Source organism: Stegostoma tigrinum, chromosome 9 (genome assembly GCF_030684315.1).
Source record: "Stegostoma tigrinum isolate sSteTig4 chromosome 9, sSteTig4.hap1, whole genome shotgun sequence".
NCBI lineage: Eukaryota > Metazoa > Chordata > Chondrichthyes > Orectolobiformes > Stegostomatidae > Stegostoma > Stegostoma tigrinum.
In genome coordinates this window covers 90635865-90644427 of record NC_081362.1, presented here as the reverse complement: position 1 = coordinate 90644427, position 8563 = coordinate 90635865, and positions in this window count along the sequence as shown.

Genomic DNA, 8563 nt, shown 5'->3' with positions numbered 1-8563 from the left:
ATGTCACTACTACATTGCTGCTTATGGGAGCTGGCTGTACACAGCATCACTTTTCCAACATTGCAATGAGGGACCATACCTTTGAAGGCTCCTCATGAGCCACAATGCTGCCTGGGAAGTCCTGAGGTTGTGAAAACTTCTCAGAAACTATGTAATTTCTTCCAAGTCACTGAGCAAAAAAACAAAAATCAGAGGTGTGAACTGTAGCAGTAGTAATGATTCTGGGTGTTCACTTTTGGGTGGAGTTGACATATCTCAAAAAGGTCCCCCCAGAACAACAGGAACACTAGAGTGAGCAGCCAAAGGGACAATGTTCAATATCAAACCCAGGAGACACGGAAACAAAGGGAAAGAATTTCAAAGCAAGGCAGAGAACAAAGAGTTACCACGAGGCTGAAGCCTCGATGATTCATCAGAACAGGTTCAGATAGGGACAAGACACCAGGAACAACAGACAAACATCTCCAGCTGCCAGCACAATGATTCGCAAAGCCTTCTCTCATACCGTGAACTGATCAATAGGATCCGCTGGAAGAGCATGAGGGCAAGAAAGAAAAGGCAGACAGACATATGTTTATATGGTGCCTCTCACAACCTCAAGTGGTCCCGATGCATTTTATAGCTCTCAAAGTACGTTTGAGGTGACATCACCATTGAACAATGAAATACAGCAACAACCTTTTTTTATATGTTGAATTGAGGAACGTGGGTGTAACTGGCTGGACCTGCATTTGTTGCCTGTCCCTAATTGCCCCTTACAAAGGTGGTGGTGAGCTGCCTTCTTGAACCGCTGCAGTAGTTAGAGTGTAGCCACACGCACAGTGACGTTAGGGAGGGAATTCCAGGATTTTGACACAGCGGCAGTGAAGGGACGGCGATATATTTCCAAGTCAGGATGGTGGGTGACTTGGAAGGAAACTTGCAGGGGGTGGTGTTCCCATGTACGTGGTGCCCTTGTCCTTCTAGATGGAGGTGGTCATGGGTTTGGAAGGTGCTCTCTGAGGATCTTTGGCGAATTTCTGCGTGCATCTTGTACATAACACGCACTGCTGCTCCTGAGTGTTGGTGGGGGAGGGAGTGAATGTTTGTGGATGTGGTGCCAATCAAGTGGGCTGCTTTGTCTGGATGGTGTCAAGCTTCTTGAGTGTTGTTGGGGCTGCACCCATCCAGGCAAGCGGGGAGTATTCCAACACAGTTCTCACTTGTGCCTTGTAGATGATGGACTGGCTTTAAGGAGTCAGGAGGTGAGTTACTTGCTGCAGTATTCCCAGCTTCTGGCCTGCTCTCGTAGCCGCTGTGTTGATGTGGTGAGTCCAGTTGAGTTTCTGGTCAATGTAAGCCCCAGGATGTTGACAGTGGGGGATTCAGTGAGGGCAACACCATTGAATGTCATGGGGAGGTGATTAGATTGTGTCTTATTGGTGATGGAGGATAAAGCTTACTAAGACATCTACTGAAGAGACAGTGTTCTTAGGCAATGAGATATGTTTATTGCAAGTCGGCAATAAATATAAGACCATAACATACTGAAGTGGATGGATGGGTGGGACTGCAGGGGAGCAGAAAATAGGCGCATCCCTTCATTGGCTGGACGGTTGCCATGGGTCAGACTGTTGCTGACTGCATGGAGCCGGGGGTGGAATGCCAGAGTGGGAACTACAGCTAGCTGTAGCACCTTAGGCCTTGGAAAAGAGTGACCAAGCCATAACATAGAAACAAACCAGTCGGGGGGGGTTTGAGGTTTGTACATGTCAGTCTCAGTGAGTGACCAGGAGATGTTCTCACTGTGCTCAATCACAGTGCACTACACTCACAACAGGATTCCAGCCTTTAAGAGGGATTTCGGGCGGGAACAGCAAAGTTTATTGGGAAGGAATATGATCAAAGAGACCGGGTTCAGGATTATGAGTTTAGCAAACTCAGTATGATAGAAGGTGTAACGTCTTCTTCTTACAAATATTTTGTTTGTAGCTGAAATTTTGGCTCCTGTTCTGAGCCCGGCCGCATCTTTATTCCATTTCTCCCCAAAAAAAGGTTGTGTTTTCTTTTCAATTTTACCCGACTTAAAGCTTTCGCTATTGTGAAGGGTTGTGGCGGGGTTTAGTGCGAGTATCACAACATGGGGTGTTCCAACAATGTTTCTGTGTCCTGCACATAAGTCACTTATCCCCAGCAAACTTAGGCAGACAGGCTATTCCACTGTGGGCACCATCACATCTCAGTCTGATCCCGATCATTGACCAGCCCCCACAATTATGCAAGATCCAGACAGTGAAATGAACGTAGACCTCAACTGTCACAACAAGAGCTTCACGCCATCAGGCAAATTGAAGATAGAAGCATGGGGGCAAAAGCAAGCAGAGAAATGCTGATAGGCGGAGGTGAGAATGGGGGTGAGGGAAATGTAGACTGACTGCCCTCTCTTTCTCCTTCAATTTTCCCCTCTCTCCCCTTCTGTCTGGCTTTTCTCTTCCTCCTCTTCTCCGTATTTGAGGATTGTCAGGTTAATCACAATGTCATCGAATGATTGAGCAGACTCAATGGGCTGAATGGCCTACTTCTGCTCCTACATCTTAGGGTCTTATCTGCCTACCCCCTCTCTGTCCTTTTCTGTCCTCCCCCTTCCAATTCGCTTGTATCCTCTATCCTCTCCAGCACCTCTTCTCCCTTCTTGCCTCCTCTCCTCTCTTCCCTTCAGTTTTGCCATCCTCCTCTCTCCTTTTCTTTCCCAAACACCCATTTTCTCACCTCTTCTGTCCTCCCCTACTCTCCCTCTCAGGCCTGCTGAACTAAATGGCCTCACTCTGTGCTCTGAAATGATACAAGACCATAAGGCATAGAACCGAAGCAGGTTATTTAGCCCATCAAATATGTTCCAACATTCAATAGAATCAAGGTTGATTTGATAATCCTCAAATCTGCTTTCTGCAATTTCCCCATGACCTTTAATTCACAACACTGCCTGTCTCAGTCTCAAATATATGGAACAACACAGCCTTGACAGCGCTCTATGAGGAAGAATTTCGAAGTGACTGATTAATGTTTTGGGCCATGAACCTACCATCACATCAATACTCAGGTAGGATCAGGTCCCTCGCTGACGATGGAGAAGGAATCAGTACCACGCTGTGCATTCAGTGAGCAGACTTGATGGGCTGAATGGCCTACTTTCTGTTCCTACATCTTATTCAGCTCCTAAGCCAATCCAGCTGAGCAGCGTGAGTACAGGTGAGGTGGCAGAAATTAGCAAATGACAGTCATTGAGCAATAGAGTCATAGAAATGTACAGCACAGAAGCAGACACTTCAGTTCAACTCTCCATGCCAACCAGATATCCTAAATTAATCCAGTCCTATTTGCCAGCATTTGGCGCATACCCCTCTAAACCTTTCTTATTCATGTACCACCCAAATGCCTCTTAAGGATGGGATTTCTGAATACTTGGAAGTGTATGGTAAAACCGGGCTAAGTCAGCTTGGCTTCATCAGGGAAGGTCACGGCTGACTAATCTGTTAGAATTCTCTGAGGAAGTAACGAGCAGGTTAGACCAAGGAGACCCAATGGATGTTATTTGCCTGGACTTCAAGAAGGCCTTTGACAAGGTGCCGCACAGGAGGCTGCGGAGTAAGATAAGGGCCCATGGTGATAGAGGCAAGTTACTAGCATGGATAGAAGATTTCCAGACAGTCAGAGAGTGGGGTTAAAACAGTCTTTCTCAGGATGGCAGTGGTGACAAGTGGTGTTCCACAAGGGTCAGTGTTAGGACCACAACTTTTCACTTTATATGTTAATGATTTAGATGAAGGAACTGAGGGCATTCTGGCTAAGTTTGCAGATGGTACGAAGATAGGTAGAGGGACAGGTAATATTGAGCAGGTGGCGAGGCTGCAGAAGGATTTGGATAGGTTAGGAGAGTGGACAAAGTGGCAGCTGGAGTACCATGTGGGAAAGTGTGAGGCCATGCACTTTGGTAAGAAGAATAGAGGTGTGGACAATTTTCTAAATGGGGAGAAAATTCAGAAGTCTGAAGTGCAAAGAGACTTGGGAGTTCTAGTCCAGGATTCTCTGAAGGTAAACTTGCAGCTTGAGTCAGTAGTTTGGAAGGCAAATACAACTTTGGCATTTATTTTGAGAGAACTTGAATATAAAAGCAGGGATGTACTTCTGAGATTCTATACGGCTCTGGTCAGGCCACATTTAGAGTATTGCGCGCACTTTTGGGACCAATATCTCAGTAAGGATGTACTGGCCCTGGAGTGGGTTCAGAGGAGGTTCACGAGAATAGTCCCAGGGATGAAAAGTTTAACATATGAGGAACATTTGAGGACTCTGGGTCTATACTCAATGGAGTTTGGAAGGCTGAGGGGGATGGAGTCTAATTGAAACTTACAGAATACTGAATGGCCTGAACAGAGTGGATTTTGAGAAGATGCTTCCATTGGTGGTAGAGACTAGGATCCGAGGGCACAGCCTTAGAGTAAAGGGAAGGCCTTTTAGAACGGAGATAAGGAGTAACTTCTTCAGTCAGAGAATGGTGAGTCTATGGAATTCACTGCCACAGAAGGCTGTGGAGGCCAGGTCATTGGGTACATTTAAGACAAAGATAGACAGATTCTTGATTATCATAGAGATCAAGGGTTACAGGGAGAATGGGGTTGAGAAATGTATCAGCCATAATTGAATGATGGAGCGGACTTGATGGGATGAATGGTCTAATTTCTGATCCTATGTCTTATGGTATTATAGTATAAATGTCATAATTGCACCCACCTCCACCACTTCCTCTGGCAGCTCATTCCATAGATGCACCACCCTGTGTGTGAAAAAGTTGCTCCTCAGGTCCCTTTTAAATCTCGCCCCTCTCACCTTAAACCTATGCTGTCTCGTTTTGGAAAACACCTTGGCTATTCACACTTGCCATGACATCATGATTTTATAAACCTCTATAAGGGCACCCCTCAGCCTCCGACGCTCCAGGGAAAATAGCCCCAGCCTAGTCAACCTCCCCCTATAGCTCAAACCCTCCAACCCTGGCAACATCCTTGTCCTGAACATGGGTAGGAGCTGAAGCCAAGGATAGTGGGAGCCACGCAGCCAATGACATTTGGATTACAAGTTCCACAATAGTTGACAATCTCAGTGCTATGCACCAGAACAGAAGCCGTCTACATTGAATTCTTACGAATGAGATACTGTAGGATTTAACACAGTTGAATAAAACTTGCTTGTGGAGTACTGCAGCTTAATCAGCCATTAATATTTAGATCACATTATGTCAGTCTAAGTGAGCTGTATTGGAATCTCTCGAATACCAAATAATGTTACAGAGCATGCATTTTCACATTCCATTATAATTAGGAAGGCCATTTGGTTATCCACAATTTTGTTTTTTAAGCCATTATCTTTGTGGCTCTCCCTGAGGTATATACTGTTGATTTTTTTTCCATGGCCAAAGCTAGTACTTGCTACCCTACTCCCAGATTTTCTTCACCTGCTAGGGTCATTTTTGAGAGCAGTTAAGAGTCAACCCCATTACTGTGTCACATGTAGGGCAGGGCAGGGCAGCAGATTTCCTTCCCTAACAGACTTGAGTGAATCAGATGGGTATTAAACATCAATGCTAGCTGTCTCAGTCACTATCACTGAGACTCACTTTATACACCAGATTTTGTTTTATATATTTGTCATCAGAACCAGTCAGAACATATTAAAAAAAAGTAGCCTCGACCCTAATTTTTTCTTATTTTAAAGGTAAACATGAGGTGCTTTGTTCCAGATGCAGTTTGAGTGGTCAAACTACTCAATTTTAAGCAAAACATGATTTATTCAAACACACTGCTTAAAATACAACAAAAGAAAGAGGAACTAGGAATAATTACTCTATCGGAAAACTTAACAGAATAATAGAGACTGTAACTATTACTAATTAACTAAATAATCTAATATAGTAACATCTCATAAACACATCCTTTGACAAAAGGCGAGTTCAGAAAACAGATTGTCTCACATGCAGTTCTCCAATCCAGGAGGAAAGGACATGAAGAGACAATTATGAGAGACAGAGCATAGCAGCCAGGAGAGATTCACTGTCTTCAAACCCTGCCAAGACACCAGCAACAACTGCTGAAAGCTGAATCCTGGATCTGTGAGAGCTTGACCACACCCACTCAGGCTGCTTCTATTGTTCCAACTTTTAGAAAACAATTGAAACCTTCACCAGTTGCTTATCTTCTCATTTATTGCTCAGCACCTACCCCCCAATCTCTCTGTATAAGAAACCAGGACAAAACACACCTCTTAAAGTCACAATATCCTCACATTTTCTAATCAACCTGTTCAAAGATGTTATGGGACTTGAACTTGGGTTTCCTGACTCAAAGATAGGAACAATATCACTGACCACAACAGCCCTTACTCCTCACTTCTATCAAATGAATTTAAATTCCATCAGCTGATGGAGTTTGAATCAATGTCCTCAGAGCATCAGCCTAGCCCTTATGTGTTGCTGTCCCTGTAATGTTACCACTGCATCATTATTGGTCAAATGCTTGAACCGCAGTTGAGTGCAGGAAAGACCTTCACTTACCAACGAGACTTTCACACCATTGGGAAGACCCAAAGAGCCCTGCAGTCAAGACCTCCTCATTCTCAATGTCAGCATCCCATAGAATATCCCTCCCTAATCTTACCATCATCCATAGCCTTCTCCTTGTTGAACACCAAGGCAAAGTACTCATTAAGAACTTTAACACTGCAGCTCACTTACTCTTTGGCCCTCCCTGCTGTACAACAGTCGTGGTGCCACGGATATGGCTGTTGTTGTTGCTTTCCCAGAGAGGTCATACTCCCTGCAACCCCTCCCCACATAACAGTATCCAAAATGGGGTACCTGTTAAAGAGGGCAGTAGCCCCAGGGAATTCCTATTCGGATAGCCTCTGCCTCCTGACGGTCATCCATCTATCCAGCTAACCTTTGGTGGCCACATCCTGAAACACATATCTATGAAATGTTCTGCCTCCTATATGCCCCACAGATCAAGGATCCATTGCCCCAACCCGGGCCAAGTGCATCCTCGGGGCACGTTTTTGACACATAAAGGGGAAAGGTCAAGTGAAGGGTGCCAAATGTTAATGTTAACAGGTACCATGGTAACCAGACCGATGGGAATGTAAGAGAGAATACGGAACAGGATGGTGGGGGAAGGAAGAGAGAGGAGGAGGGAAGAAGCCAGAAGAGAAGGATGAAAGAAAGGGAAAGAGGGGCAGATGAGGTAGGAGAGGAGTAAGGGAGAGAGGGTAGCGGAGGGGAAGGAAGAGAAAGTGGAAGAAGACAGCAAGAGGAAGAGAGGAAGAGAAATGATAGGACAGTGCATTCAGGACCAACACTGACAGATTTCTAAAAGGTAAAGGGGGTCAAGGGCTAAGAGGTTCAGGCAGGAAAGTGAAGCTGTGGGCTATCAGATCAGCTATTAAATGGCACAGCAGGCTCGATGGGCCAAATGGCCTGCTTTGTACACAAAGGCAAAAGCTGAAACATTTTGTCCTGGAAAAGACCAGGCTGCAATGGAGTCAATGCAATCAGACTGTAATCAGTTTCTATTCAATTCACTGACTTCAGAGTTCTTTTAATGATGAGGTGATAACCTACCAATTCTGACTTAATTATAGTCCTATTGCAATCAACTACTTAACATTTGTTTTATTGAGTTCAGATACAGCAAACCAATTTGGCTTCTTGTATAAACCAGTCATTACAATCTCTATCAGATAAATCTTAGTCGAGCCTGGGATACCTATCAGAGAATTATATTTAATCATTAGCATTATCTGTGGCCTCGGAGACAGGAAAGGAGCAAGATGAGAAAATGAGGAGGTGGAGGGTGTAACGGTGAGGAAGAGAGTGAAGAAGAAATTAATGGGCAATGCAAAAGGAGGAAGGAAGGAAAGGAAATCGTAATAAAGGGGGTAAATGGGAGGAGAAAGGGAAGAGACGACACATGTAAAGGAAAGGAAGAAAAAGAATGAAAAACTGGCATTCAATTCTGGTCTCCCTGAATTAGGTGTTTGATATGCTTGCCTTTATTGGTCAGTGCATTGAGTATAGGAATTGTGAGGTCATGTTGAGGCTGTACAGGACATTGGTTAGACCACTGTTGGAGTACTGCAGTGCAATTCTGGTCTCCCTGTTATCGGAAAGATGTAGTGAAACCTGACAGGTTCAGAAAAGATTTACAAGGATGTTGCCGGGTTTGGAGAGTCTGAGTCTTAGGGAGAGGCTGAATAGGCTGGGGCTAGAGCATCGGAGGCTGACGTGACATTACAGACGTTTATAAAATCATGAGGGGGACATGGATTGGGTAAATAGACAAGGTCTTTTCCCCAGGGCAGGGGAGTCCAAAACAAGAGGGCACAGGTTTAAGGTGAGGGGGAAAGACATAAAAGGGACCTAAGGGCAACTTTTTCACACAGAGGGTGGTGCGTGTGTGGAACGAGTTGCCAGAGGAAGTGGTGGAGGCTGGTACAATTACAACATTTAAAAGGCGCCTGGACGAGCATATGAATA